The 15000-nt window shown below is 52.1% G+C and overlaps 2 non-coding genes and 1 pseudogene across 2 annotated transcripts; all 3 read left to right on the forward strand.

The window, feature by feature from the left end:
• The first annotated feature begins 2580 nt into the window (after positions 1-2580).
• Positions 2581-4490, forward strand: LOC124582226. The gene has a single exon (XR_006973813.1). It is a non-coding gene; the product is annotated as a small subunit ribosomal RNA (ribosomal RNA).
• A 351-nt stretch (positions 4491-4841) lies between these two features.
• On the forward strand, positions 4842-4996 carry LOC124582213. The gene has a single exon (XR_006973801.1). It is a non-coding gene; the product is annotated as a 5.8S ribosomal RNA (ribosomal RNA).
• A 188-nt stretch (positions 4997-5184) lies between these two features.
• On the forward strand, positions 5185-8164 carry LOC124582237 (annotated as a pseudogene).
• The last annotated feature ends 6836 nt before the right edge of the window (positions 8165-15000 follow it).

Consider the following 15000-nt stretch of genomic DNA (forward strand, 5'->3'; position numbering starts at 1 on the left):
CGTAACCTAACCTATGTTGCGCCTTAACCTAACCTATGTTGCGCCTTAACCTAACCTATGTTGCGCCTTAACCTAACCTATGTTGCGCCTTAACCTAACCTATGTTGCGCCTTAACCTAACCTATGTTGCGCCTTAACCTAACCTATGTTGCGCCTTAACCTAACCTATGTTGCGCCTTAACCTAACCTATGTTGCGCCGTAACCTAACCTATGTTGCGCCTTAACCTAACCTATGTTGCGCCTTAACCTAACCTATGTTGCGCCGTAACCTAACCTATGTTGCGCCTTAACCTAACCTATGTTGCGCCTTAACCTAACCTATGTTGCGCCTTAACCTAACCTATGTTGCGCCTTAACCTAACCTATGTTGCGCCTTAACCTAACCTATGTTGCGCCTTAACCCAACACACGTTGGGCCTTAACCCAACACACGTTGGGCCTTAACCCAACACACGTTGGGCCTTAACCCAACACACGTTGGGCCTTAACCCAACACACGTTGGGCCTTAACCCAACACACGTTGGGCCTTAACCCAACACACGTTGGGCCTTAACCCAACACACGTTGGGCCTTAACCCAACACACGTTGGGCCTTAACCCAACACACGTTGGGCCTTAACCCAACACACGTTGGGCCTTAACCCAACACACGTTGGGCCTTAACCCAACACACGTTGGGCCTTAACCCAACACACGTTGGGCCTTAACCCAACACACGTTGGGCCTTAACCCAACACACGTTGGGCCTTAACCCAACACACGTTGGGCCTTAACCCAACACACGTTGGGCCTTAACCCAACACACGTTGGGCCTTAACCCAACACACGTTGGGCCTTAACCCAACACACGTTGGGCCTTAACCCAACACACGTTGGGCCTTAACCTGCTCTGTAATTGTCATACGACGCGTTAAATTAGTGTAGTGTTGCCTAACTGCAACCCCCGCAATATAGTTTGCTACTCGCACTGCCCGGTCCCCAGAGTATCGCTTCATGTTAAACACCTTGCAGCTATACACTGTAATGCGGATGGCGGCAGGACGTACATGCTCAATGCCCTTCGCAGTTGTTCATTGGCATTCGCATGGCGAAGCACAGCCTACGTTGTGGTACGGCTTGTGGCAACTGTCCGCTGATGTTGTACGTCCAAATCACACACTGTACCGCACATTGGTCCTCATGTACTGAATGATACATCGTGGTACATGTGTGACCGTACCACGACTGCGCCAACAACGGCGAACCATACGGTCCAAATATTGTGCACTCAGCTACGTGTCGTCTCCCTATAAGAGCTGGATTGCAGTATGGTATGCCGTGGATGGCGATCAGCATGAGCCGTCTGTTGATGTAGTGGCGCGTGTTGTCAGACGTAGTCGTCTCTTCTCACACACCGTGATAGCATGGTGCACTGCGTTCCACATCTGCGACATGCGACAGAGGCCGGTTGACAGTCGTTCGCGCAATGGACATCGCATACGTACGGGGGCCACCTTCCACATGTTCGCGAAGCGTGCACATGTTGTTGCGTGTATGTGGGCAGACATAGTGTGTCGTGACACCTGACACAGGCATGCAACAATCGTTGAATTTGCAAATGGCGATGGACGTCTACGTTTGCTGGTGACGTTACGCAAATGAAGAACTGGTAAACCGTTGTGGTGCGGTTGTTCTCGCTAGAGGTGAATCAGTGATGGCGACGATCGGTTGAGCTACCAACCGGTTGTTTCAGCGATACCCACCATGCCCACGAACGTGAATGGCATGTGGGTGTGAAGCGATACGCGGCGGTGGCTGGGTGGGACCGTCCCCGGCCGGTGAGGGGGGGCCTTCCGGCGTGCTGGCCGCGCGGTGCGTGGGCGCACGCGCTACAGCCGGCTGGTGGGGGCGGCCAGTGGCAGGCGCGCCGGCCGACGGAGGCGGCAGGCGGCGCAGCTGCGCGCCGGCGCACCCTGCACGCGGCGCCGTGCGGCCAAAGTAGGTCCTCGCGGGCCCGGTGCGAAGCGCGGTGGACATCTGCAGTGTGCTGGTCCGATTGAGGACTGTGTGCGCTGAGGATGCGCCGCCGCCCGGCGCTCGGCGCCGCGACGCCGTCTGCTGCTCGGTCGCCTCTGCGGTTCTCGCAGGTGGATTGTATCGCAGCTGTGCGGACGTGTTGGCGCGTGCGCTGTGCTGGGAGAGTTCGCTTCGGCACCCAAGTGGGGCTTTTGTCCTTCTGTGGCGCTGGCGTTGGAGCTGCCGGCCACCGTAGGTGGCGCGTGTTGTCTCCCGCCGGCAATGCCACGACAGCACGCTCCCGGGCCTCTGTCGGCAGCGGCAAGCTCAGTTGGGAGCACGGGTGGTCGCACCTAAAGCGTCTACTCGCCAAACTCCGGGCGATTGCGCCTCTCTCGAACCCGACCAAGTACTTAGGACGGCGCTGCGCGCCGCCGGGACCTGAGAGGGTTTCGAGGTGTATTGTGCAGGGGAGCTCAGCCTCCTCCTGTTTGCAGAATAATTGAGCGGACGCTTGCGTGTTCGCGCGGGCCCCCGGGACACACTCCCGGGCGGCCGGCTGCTCAGCTCTAGTTGACGCAGCTCCCTGGTTGATCCTGCCAGTAGTCATATGCTTGTCTCAAAGATTAAGCCATGCATGTCTCAGTACAAGCCGCATTAAGGTGAAACCGCGAATGGCTCATTAAATCAGTTATGGTTCCTTAGATCGTACCCACGTTACTTGGATAACTGTGGTAATTCTAGAGCTAATACATGCAAACAGAGTCCCGACCAGAGATGGAAGGGACGCTTTTATTAGATCAAAACCAATCGGTCGGCTCGTCCGGTCCGTTTGCCTTGGTGACTCTGAATAACTTTGGGCTGATCGCACGGTCCTCGTACCGGCGACGCATCTTTCAAATGTCTGCCTTATCAACTGTCGATGGTAGGTTCTGCGCCTACCATGGTTGTAACGGGTAACGGGGAATCAGGGTTCGATTCCGGAGAGGGAGCCTGAGAAACGGCTACCACATCCAAGGAAGGCAGCAGGCGCGCAAATTACCCACTCCCGGCACGGGGAGGTAGTGACGAAAAATAACGATACGGGACTCATCCGAGGCCCCGTAATCGGAATGAGTACACTTTAAATCCTTTAACGAGTATCTATTGGAGGGCAAGTCTGGTGCCAGCAGCCGCGGTAATTCCAGCTCCAATAGCGTATATTAAAGTTGTTGCGGTTAAAAAGCTCGTAGTTGGATTTGTGTCCCACGCTGTTGGTTCACCGCCCGTCGGTGTTTAACTGGCATGTATCGTGGGACGTCCTGCCGGTGGGGCGAGCTGAAGGCGTGCGACGCGCCTCGTGCGTGCTCGTGCGTCCCGAGGCGGACCCCGTTGCAATCCTACCAGGGTGCTCTTGAGTGAGTGTCTCGGTGGGCCGGCACGTTTACTTTGAACAAATTAGAGTGCTTAAAGCAGGCAAGCCCGCCTGAATACTGTGTGCATGGAATAATGGAATAGGACCTCGGTTCTATTTTGTTGGTTTTCGGAACCCGAGGTAATGATTAATAGGGACAGGCGGGGGCATTCGTATTGCGACGTTAGAGGTGAAATTCTTGGATCGTCGCAAGACGAACAGAAGCGAAAGCATTTGCCAAGTATGTTTTCATTAATCAAGAACGAAAGTTAGAGGTTCGAAGGCGATCAGATACCGCCCTAGTTCTAACCATAAACGATGCCAGCCAGCGATCCGCCGCAGTTCCTCCGATGACTCGGCGGGCAGCCTCCGGGAAACCAAAGCTTTTGGGTTCCGGGGGAAGTATGGTTGCAAAGCTGAAACTTAAAGGAATTGACGGAAGGGCACCACCAGGAGTGGAGCCTGCGGCTTAATTTGACTCAACACGGGAAACCTCACCAGGCCCGGACACCGGAAGGATTGACAGATTGATAGCTCTTTCTTGATTCGGTGGGTGGTGGTGCATGGCCGTTCTTAGTTGGTGGAGCGATTTGTCTGGTTAATTCCGATAACGAACGAGACTCTAGCCTGCTAACTAGTCGCGTGACATCCTTCGTGCTGTCAGCGATTACTTTTCTTCTTAGAGGGACAGGCGGCTTCTAGCCGCACGAGATTGAGCAATAACAGGTCTGTGATGCCCTTAGATGTTCTGGGCCGCACGCGCGCTACACTGAAGGAATCAGCGTGTCTTCCTAGGCCGAAAGGTCGGGGTAACCCGCTGAACCTCCTTCGTGCTAGGGATTGGGGCTTGCAATTGTTCCCCATGAACGAGGAATTCCCAGTAAGCGCGAGTCATAAGCTCGCGTTGATTACGTCCCTGCCCTTTGTACACACCGCCCGTCGCTACTACCGATTGAATGATTTAGTGAGGTCTTCGGACTGGTACGCGGCATTGACTCTGTCGTTGCCGATGCTACCGGAGAGATGACCAAACTTGATCATTTAGAGGAAGTAAAAGTCGTAACAAGGTTTCCGTAGGTGAACCTGCGGAAGGATCATTACCGACTAGACTGCATGTCTTTCGATGTGCGTGTCGTGTCGCGCAACACGCTACCTGTACGGCTCGCAGTAGCCGTGCGCCGCGTGCGGAACCACGCGTGCTTCTCAAAACTAACGCCAATGTTGTGTGGTACGAGCGCTGAAGCGCTGGAGCGGCTGGCCTGCGGCACCTGGCGCCTGGCGCCGGTTTTGAATGACTTTCGCCCGACTGCCTGTCCGCTCCGGTGTGGAGCCGTACGACGCCCATCGGCCGTGAGGCCGTTGGACACAGAACGCTTGAACAGGGGCCGCCACACGCCTACGTCCCGCCTATGCAACTGTCTTGAAAGAGACAGTGTAAACTAAGAAAAGATCACCCAGGACGGTGGATCACTCGGCTCGTGGGTCGATGAAGAACGCAGCAAATTGCGCGTCGACATGTGAACTGCAGGACACATGAACATCGACGTTTCGAACGCACATTGCGGTCCATGGATTCCGTTCCCGGGCCACGTCTGGCTGAGGGTCGGCTACGTATACTGAAGCGCGCGGCGTTTGCCCCGCTTCGCAGACCTGGGAGCGTCGCGGCCGCCTGTGGGGCCGGCCGCGCCTCCTTAAACGTGCGATGCGCGCCCGTCGCCTGGCGGTTCGCATACCGGTACTTACTCGGTAGCGTGCACAGCCGGCTGGCGGTGTGGCGTGCGACACCTCGTACAACGACCTCAGAGCAGGCGAGACTACCCGCTGAATTTAAGCATATTACTAAGCGGAGGAAAAGAAACTAACAAGGATTCCCCCAGTAGCGGCGAGCGAACAGGGAAGAGTCCAGCACCGAACCCCGCAGGCTGCCGCCTGTCGTGGCATGTGGTGTTTGGGAGGGTCCACTACCCCGACGCCTCGCGCCGAGCCCAAGTCCAACTTGAATGAGGCCACGGCCCGTAGAGGGTGCCAGGCCCGTAGCGGCCGGTGCGAGCGTCGGCGGGACCTCTCCTTCGAGTCGGGTTGCTTGAGAGTGCAGCTCCAAGTGGGTGGTAAACTCCATCTGAGACTAAATATGACCACGAGACCGATAGCGAACAAGTACCGTGAGGGAAAGTTGAAAAGAACTTTGAAGAGAGAGTTCAAAAGTACGTGAAACCGTTCTGGGGTAAACGTGAGAAGTCCGAAAGGTCGAACGGGTGAGATTCACGCCCATCCGGCCACTGGCCTCCGCCCTCGGCAGATGGGGCCGGCCGCCCGCGCGGAGCAATCCGCGGCGGGGTCGTGTCCGGTTGCCTTTCCACTCGCCGCGGGGTGGGGCCGTTCCGGTGTGCGGTGGGCCGCACTTCTCCCCTAGTAGGACGTCGCGACCCGCTGGGTGCCGGCCTACGGCCCGGGTGCGCAGCCTGTCCTTCCGCGGGCCTCGGTTCGCGTCTGTTGGGCAGAGCCCCGGTGTCCTGGCTGGCTGCCCGGCGGTATATCTGGAGGAGTCGATTCGCCCCTTTGGGCGCTCGGGCTCCCGGCAAGCGCGCGCGGTTCTTCCCGGATGACGGACCTACCTGGCCCGGCCCCGGACCCGCGCCGCTGTTGGCTCGGGATGCTCTCGGGCGGAATAATCGCTCCCGTCAGCGGCGCTTCAGCTTTGGACAATTTCACGACCCGTCTTGAAACACGGACCAAGGAGTCTAACATGTGCGCGAGTCATTGGGCTGTACGAAACCTAAAGGCGTAATGAAAGTGAAGGTCTCGCCTTGCGCGGGCCGAGGGAGGATGGGGCTTCCCCGCCCTTCACGGGGCGGCGGCCTCCGCACTCCCGGGGCGTCTCGTCCTCATTGCGAGGTGAGGCGCACCTAGAGCGTACACGTTGGGACCCGAAAGATGGTGAACTATGCCTGGCCAGGACGAAGTCAGGGGAAACCCTGATGGAGGTCCGTAGCGATTCTGACGTGCAAATCGATCGTCGGAGCTGGGTATAGGGGCGAAAGACTAATCGAACCATCTAGTAGCTGGTTCCCTCCGAAGTTTCCCTCAGGATAGCTGGTGCTCGTACGAGTCTCATCCGGTAAAGCGAATGATTAGAGGCCTTGGGGCCGAAACGACCTCAACCTATTCTCAAACTTTAAATGGGTGAGATCTCCGGCTTGCTTGATATGCTGAAGCCGCGAGCAAACGACTCGGATCGGAGTGCCAAGTGGGCCACTTTTGGTAAGCAGAACTGGCGCTGTGGGATGAACCAAACGCCGAGTTAAGGCGCCCGAATCGACGCTCATGGGAAACCATGAAAGGCGTTGGTTGCTTAAGACAGCAGGACGGTGGCCATGGAAGTCGGAATCCGCTAAGGAGTGTGTAACAACTCACCTGCCGAAGCAACTAGCCCTGAAAATGGATGGCGCTGAAGCGTCGTGCCTATACTCGGCCGTCAGTCTGGCAGTCATGGCCGGTCCTTGCGGCCGGCCGCGAAGCCCTGACGAGTAGGAGGGTCGCGGCGGTGGGCGCAGAAGGGTCTGGGCGTGAGCCTGCCTGGAGCCGCCGTCGGTGCAGATCTTGGTGGTAGTAGCAAATACTCCAGCGAGGCCCTGGAGGGCTGACGCGGAGAAGGGTTTCGTGTGAACAGCCGTTGCACACGAGTCAGTCGATCCTAAGCCCTAGGAGAAATCCGATGTTGATGGGGGCCGTCATAGCATGATGCACTTTGTGCTGGCCCCCGTTGGGCGAAAGGGAATCCGGTTCCTATTCCGGAACCCGGCAGCGGAACCGATACAAGTCGGGCCCCTCTTTTAGAGATGCTCGTCGGGGTAACCCAAAAGGACCCGGAGACGCCGTCGGGAGATCGGGGAAGAGTTTTCTTTTCTGCATGAGCGTTCGAGTTCCCTGGAATCCTCTAGCAGGGAGATAGGGTTTGGAACGCGAAGAGCACCGCAGTTGCGGCGGTGTCCCGATCTTCCCCTCGGACCTTGAAAATCCGGGAGAGGGCCACGTGGAGGTGTCGCGCCGGTTCGTACCCATATCCGCAGCAGGTCTCCAAGGTGAAGAGCCTCTAGTCGATAGAATAATGTAGGTAAGGGAAGTCGGCAAATTGGATCCGTAACTTCGGGATAAGGATTGGCTCTGAGGATCGGGGCGTGTCGGGCTTGGTCGGGAAGTGGGTCAGCGCTAACGTGCCGGGCCTGGGCGAGGTGAGTGCCGTAGGGGTGCCGGTAAGTGCGGGCGTTTAGCGCGGGCGTGGTCTGCTCTCGCCGTTGGTTGGCCTCGTGCTGGCCGGCGGTGCAGGATGCGCGCGCCTGCGCGGCGTTCGCGCCCCGGTGCTTCAACCTGCGTGCAGGATCCGAGCTCGGTCCCGTGCCTTGGCCTCCCACGGATCTTCCTTGCTGCGAGGCCGCGTCCGCCTTAGCGTGCTCCTCCGGGGGCGCGCGGGTGCGCGGATTCTCTTCGGCCGCCATTCAACGATCAACTCAGAACTGGCACGGACTGGGGGAATCCGACTGTCTAATTAAAACAAAGCATTGCGATGGCCCTAGCGGGTGTTGACGCAATGTGATTTCTGCCCAGTGCTCTGAATGTCAACGTGAAGAAATTCAAGCAAGCGCGGGTAAACGGCGGGAGTAACTATGACTCTCTTAAGGTAGCCAAATGCCTCGTCATCTAATTAGTGACGCGCATGAATGGATTAACGAGATTCCCGCTGTCCCTATCTACTCGCTGGGAAAGCGGTCTGCGTGGCGCCACCCGGGGGAGGTGTGTTGCCTCCCGATAACTGGGTTAAAACCGCCAGGAGACCCTCTGATTCCCTGAAAGTTTTGCCTTCAGCAGGGCTCAGAGGAACCTGAGTGGGGCGGGGACCGTAATGTCCTATCCCGTGGCCTTGACGTGGCCCTGGCGCTCAGTACCCCCACAAGATGGGGCGAAGCTAACACGGGAAGGGCCGTCCATGCATGACGTTAAAAGGCTAGCCCTTAACTGGGTGCAACCCACACTGGTCCGCACTGGCCCACCGTGAATTATCAAAAGCGGTGGGTGAGACATGGTCGGTCATGATCCCCCGGTACGTGTGGAGACCCTCCGGGGAACGTAACTCGGGTTTGAGTGCCGCACCGTCTCGTTGATGTCAAACTCCACGTATAAGACCCGGACTGACTCCTTTAACACCTTCCGGGCTGCGTTGATAGGTGTGGGTTGTCGTTGTGTCAAGGCAGGACGTAAAACTCCCGTCCTGGCAGGACGTTAAATGCCCCCAACCCAAGCGAAAGCAAAGGGTGCATGGCGCAGGGGAAGCTGCGTTACGGGAGGCATAACAACTGTCTCTCTTGAGTTGAGCGCGGTGGCTGGGCGAGGGTATGAGGGTAAGTCTTACGACGATCCCGGAACCCTGCGGTCTGGCCACTGCAGTTCCTCACGTCATGGACGACGTTAAAAGTCCCCCAACCCAAGGTGAAAGCAAAGGGTGCATGGCGCAGGGGGAGCTGCGTAAACAAGGACACAACACCTGTCCTGATTTTCCCGCGGCTGTACTCGCTGGGGAGGGATCGTGGCCTGAGCCGGCAAAGGCTCAGCGCCATGTCGGGGACTTCGACATGCTCCGCCAAACCAGGGCGTGGTAACACGTCCCTGGCTAGGTTAGATGGGGCCAGACCCCCGAAAGTCTGGGGGACCGACCCAGCACCTGGGTAGGGCTGGGTCTAAGGCCTTAGGGTGGAAACTCGGCCTAGTAGGGGGCGAAGGCCGAGAGGTGAATCCGCCTCTCCGGAATGCGCTGGGCATTTGCCGGGGAGGGACGGGAGAAATCTCCAGTGGTACAGTCGTGGAAGGGGACTAGTGCGCTGGAAACGGCGCGCTAAACCCGGCAGCTCACAAAGCTCTTGGTCCAGGGGCGGGACTGGTGAGCGAGCTGCACTAAGCCTCCCCCCATGCCAGAAGAGCCGGTCCGGGGAAAGAGACGGGCTCTCAACTTTTTTGGTCTCTCTCAGAAATTATGGCGGTAAACACAGAGAGAGAGACTTCCGAGCGATGCGATGATAACGCAGACACTGAAATAAAGAGCGCAGCCGAAAGGCTAAAAGAAATAAACGCGCTACTAGTGACAGACAAAGGGAAGATGAGCAATGATAGGATCAACGAGATAAAGGATAAGTTGGCCTTGTGGGCAATAGCCCAAAGCCAACTAGAAGGAAGAATTAAAGAGTTGGAACGGCAAAACAAACAAATTACGACTGAAAGAACAAAGACATATGCCACAGTGGTGGCAGGAGGACCACAGAAACCACAAATAAACATGAAAGAGAGTATAGAAAAAGTGACAGCGAAGCAAGGAGTGGCATTATTTTTGAAACCAAAAGAAGGACAGAGTGTGAAAGAAGTGAAAGAAATATTTACGAGAGTAATAAACCCAACCAAGGCAAAAGTTAAAATAAATAAAGTAGTAATAGCTAAAAATGCAGTAATAGTGGAAACCCCCACACAGCAGGATAGGAACACTATAATGGGGCATAAAGACCTACAGAGATCTGTAATATGCGAAAAAACAAAGAAACGATGGCCATTAATGACCATATTTGATGTTTCGAACAGACTAACACCAGAAGAACTAACAGAATGTATTCACATGCAGAATTTCGAAGAAAAGTTGAGCCTACAAGATTTTAAAAAGGAATTTAGACCGAAATTTAGGATGGGGAAAAAGGATAGAGATACGGGCCATCAAGTAGTTGAAGTCTCACCAACGTTAAGGAAAGAGCTTATACAAAGTGGAAGAATATATGTAGAATATAGTTCAGTGGCGGTCAAGGACTATTGTGTGGTACCCAGATGCCATAAATGCATGGATCTGGGCCACGTTCAGAAGTATTGTACTTGGGGTGACCCCACCTGTGGTCACTGTGGAACAGATAACCACAACAAGAAAGAGTGCCCTGAAAAGAACAGGCCGGAAACATGTATACCATGTAATCGAAGAGGGAAAAGAAAATGTAGAGCACCAAACTCAAAAGAATGCCCCACATATCAGCTTTTACTAGGGAGATTAATACAAAGGACAGACTATGGAGAGTAAACCCCAAGAAAAAAGAAAGAAGCACAAATCACCTAGTAAGCAATTAAGGGATACACTAAGGGGCATAAAAATCAGGGAAGCAGTAGGGGCAAGGGAACAGGAGGCAAAAGGGACCACAGGCAAACAGCCTGAAAATAAGGGAACGAAAAACAACACACAAGACAATAAACAACACACAAAATGTACAGCACAAAACTGCATTGCTATAACTCCCATTAAAAGAACAACACAACCAAAAATATACCACCAAGAGACAATACAGGGGATAGGAAAAGAAAAACAAAAAATGACAGATACACAAGTACAAGCTGTATACACGAAAGAAGTACAAGTACAAACACAGGGGCGACCTCGGTCGCCCATTTTTTATGACAGGAAAATGCAGATGGAAAGTAGGGATGGACAGTCAGAGGTACCAAAGACACAACGGGAATCATCGATACAAGACAAGAAACAAAACATAATGCAGGATGCACAAGTGCAGACACTACATATGGTAGATGCACAAGTACAAACAACGAACACAAGAGAAGCACAAGTACAAACAGAAGGGCGACCTCGGTCGCCCATTTCCCATAACAAAGAAATGCCGATGGAGGGCAGAAGTGGGCGACCAGAGGCGCCCCTGACACAACATATCACACCAACACAGAGACAGAACAAAGACACAGAAAAGAACAGTACAGGAAAGAAATACGGACGACCTCGGTCGTCCGTTCACAATGAAAAGAAACTGCCGATGGAGGGCACGGACGGACGACCGAGTTCGCCCAAAAGAGATCAAGAAAATCAGAGACAAGATAAAAGCAATCAGACAAGCATGAGTGTCACATACAGGGCAATGGACCCTAAGGACACATATAAAATATGCGAGAACGCTCTACAGATGGCAAGATTAGAAGAACCTGGCCTGCTAACCACTGCACTTAGACAACTAGTGAGAGTGGGGCACAGAAACGGCTCGAGAATTACTTATCCAGCTCTGGCGGATGTCGACTGCATTCAGTTAGCAGCGGCAGGAATTCCAACGGAACATGAACAATTACAAAAAATAGTTAAACAAGTATATGAAAGACGAGGTTTAAAATTTAATCTAGACAACATATATACGCAAATGGTAACAACATACGGCCGAATAGGGTTCGACCCCAACAAAGAATGGCCAGCAGATCATTTCCATACATATCACCCATAATGGATCTCAGAGTTCTCCAAATAAATACAATGAGAAGTGCACACGTAAACTATGAATTACGTAAATTAGCGGAAGAACACAAAGCTGATATATTATGCATGCAAGAACCGTACTCCCGGGAGGGTAAAATCCCAGGAATGATAGCTACAGCACAAGTAATTATGAAAGGAGACAGACCGATGTCTGCAATAGTGATTCTAAATAGAAATATAAAAACAATAGTATTAAATCAATTCACAAATGAGCATATTGTAACAATTGAAGTACAAGCTACAAACACAAAATGGTATTTAGTATCAATTTATTGTCAGTACAGAGAACCTATAACTATGTATTTAGAACAATTAAAAGTAATATGCAGATCATTACAGGGCTATCAAGTAATAATTGCAATGGATGCAAATGCAAAGTCATTCCTGTGGCATAGCGGAGAACAAGATGAAAAAGGCCAAGAATTAGAAGACGTCATAAGTGAACTAAATTTAGATGTAATAAATACACCTAGTGATATACCTACATATTCAAATAGAGCAGGAGCAAAAACAAACATTGATATAACACTGGCGAATAATAGGGCTAACAACAAAATAGATAATTGGGAGGTACTGGAGAATGTAACAACTAGTGATCACAATGTAATTAAATATATACTAAAAGCAGAACAGAGGGTAGTGCTACAGGAATGGCTTTCAGAATATGACTACAAAAAAGTAGATTGGGAAAGACTCTCCCGGGAGTATAGCCCGCCGGAGCTGGATGAGGCTCTCGAGATTGATGAGATAGTGGAGCAGATAGTTAATAGCGTAAAGGAGGTAATTGACGCAGTCGTACCAAAGAGAAGCAGAGTCCAAAGCGTCCACCCGGCACCATGGACTCCAGAACTAAGTGACCTACGTCAGGCTACGCGCAGGGCAAGACGCAGGTATCAGCGCACATTCAACCCACAAGATAGAGAATATAGACTAAACATATACAGGCAATACAGGGAGAGATATAGAAGAGAAATCATAGAAGTGAGGAAAAGAAGCTGGGAAAATTTTGTAAGAAATAACTTAGCAATGGATCCCTGGGGAAAGCCTTATAAGCTAGTAAGGGAAAAAATAAGAGCCCCAACAGTCCTCTCATCTATAAGAATACCAAATGAAAACAGAACGACCACAACAAGACAAGAGACAATAACGGTGCTCCTCCAAGCCCTGCTACCGGATGATGATCCCACTGAGGACACACCGGAGCAGGCAGCTATAAGAGAGAGAGCACAAAGAGAATATAATAACAACATAATAGTCTACCCCTTCTCACCGCAGGAGGTGGTAGAAGTGATATCAAACCTAAAAAGAGGAAAATCTCCCGGACCCGACAGGGTTACGGTCGAGGTTCTTCAGGCAATAAAAGGAAAAATAGCTCCAATATTGGCAAGTCTTTACAATAAATGTTTGGAAAGAGGCACTTTTCCACTAAGATGGAAAAGAGCGGAAGTAATAATACTTAGGAAGCCAGATAAGGATCCAATGGAATGTAAAGCATATAGGCCAATATGTCTGCTAGATACCATGGGCAAAGCCCTAGAAAAATTGCTCTGTGCGAGACTGACCGGTCACCGAGAAATGGCAGGGATGCACGAGTGGCAGTTCGGATTCCGCCGTGGAAAATCGACGGAGGACGCGATCAACACTGCGGCCGAACTTGTCAGCTCGTCGACCTGTACATATGTTCTAGGAGTAATGGTGGACATCTCAGGGGCGTTTGACAATTTGTGGTGGCCGGCGCTGTTTACCTGCTTGCAGGAAATGCAGTGTCCGGCAGCACTATACAAATGTTTCAAGAGCTACTGTAGAGACCGGGTGGTACAGATGACGTCCCCGAATGCGGTTGTGACTAAGAACATCTCTAAAGGATGTCCACAGGGATCAGTTTGCGGCCCCATATTTTGGGACATAAATATGGAGCCCTTGCTGCACTCCCTGCAGCAGGAAGCATCAGTATTGGGGGCCGTCGCATACGCGGACGACCTGCTAATTCTAACGCATGGAAACAGCAGACAACAACTGGAAGGACGAAGTAGAGAAATAATGAAAATTCTAACTACCTGGTGTCGAAATTCCAAGATGGCAATTGCGCCACAGAAATCTAACTATATGCTCTTGAAAGGGAAAATGTTAAGGGATCCGTCAATCAGGATCGACAACGCAAACGTAATAAGGAAAAACGTAAGTAAATATCTGGGTGTCTACCTGGATCAAGGATGGAACTTCAAGACCCACATCGACCAAGTAGGAGGGAAAACATTATCGATAATGCACAAGCTAATAAGAATAGGACAGCAACGATTTCATTTACCGCCAAATGTCATCAAACTATACCATGGCAGCTTGCTAGTGTCGATGATGGGATATGGATCGAGTTTATGGGCCCACAGGTTGCGCCTTCTGAAGCCTTCCATGGCTGTGAGGAGAATACAGAGAAATATACTACTGCGATCTATAGGAGCATTTGGAACAACACCGACAGATGGGTTACTAGTCATAATGGGTCTTTGCCCATTAGACTTACTAATAAGACAGAAAGCAGCCAATTATTGGTTAAAGAAGGGTAATTTTGACAAAATTAGGGAAATAATGGGGAAACATTTGGGAAATAAAAAAGAAATAAGAGATGAAACAATAAGCATATGGCAACAACAATGGGATAACTCTCAAACAGCAAGAAGGGTCTATGAAATTTTTCCGAATATAAAAGAAAGATTAAAATATAAAAAATTCCAACCAAGTCAAGGTCTAATACATTTCCTCACAGGGCATGGACCCTACCCTGTGTATTTACACAGGATAGGGAAAAAGGAGACAGAAGAGTGCGAATGTGGGGTCCAGGTAGGCACCCCAGAACATGTCGTATTAGAGTGCACCACTCTCACTAGAGAAGTTCAAGAGGAAAGGTACAGACTAAACACCAACACTATACGGGAAATAATATGGGATGAAGAAAAAGTACAAATATTAGACAAAATAACTACAAAAATATCAAAAGTAGCTTTACAAATGTATAACATATAGTACTATAAGAATAGCTCGACTATGACAAGCACTAGGGGGCATGGCCTGCCAAGCCCCTGGTGCCTACCGGACAGGAAAAGAGATGGAGTAGGAGGAGAGGAAGAGAGTTGGACGCTCCCTTCCCTTCCTTCCTTGGAAGGGAACTCGGGGCGATGGAAGAAGAATGGTGGGGCCGCCGTCGCGCTGGGCCGGCCGCCTTCCAGGATGGACCGTACCGGCCACCTCAGGTCAGGCCGGACACTGCGAGCTGGATCGTCCCA

Source organism: Schistocerca americana, unplaced genomic scaffold, assembly GCF_021461395.2.
Source record: "Schistocerca americana isolate TAMUIC-IGC-003095 unplaced genomic scaffold, iqSchAmer2.1 HiC_scaffold_404, whole genome shotgun sequence".
Classification (NCBI taxonomy): Eukaryota; Metazoa; Arthropoda; class Insecta; order Orthoptera; family Acrididae; genus Schistocerca; species Schistocerca americana.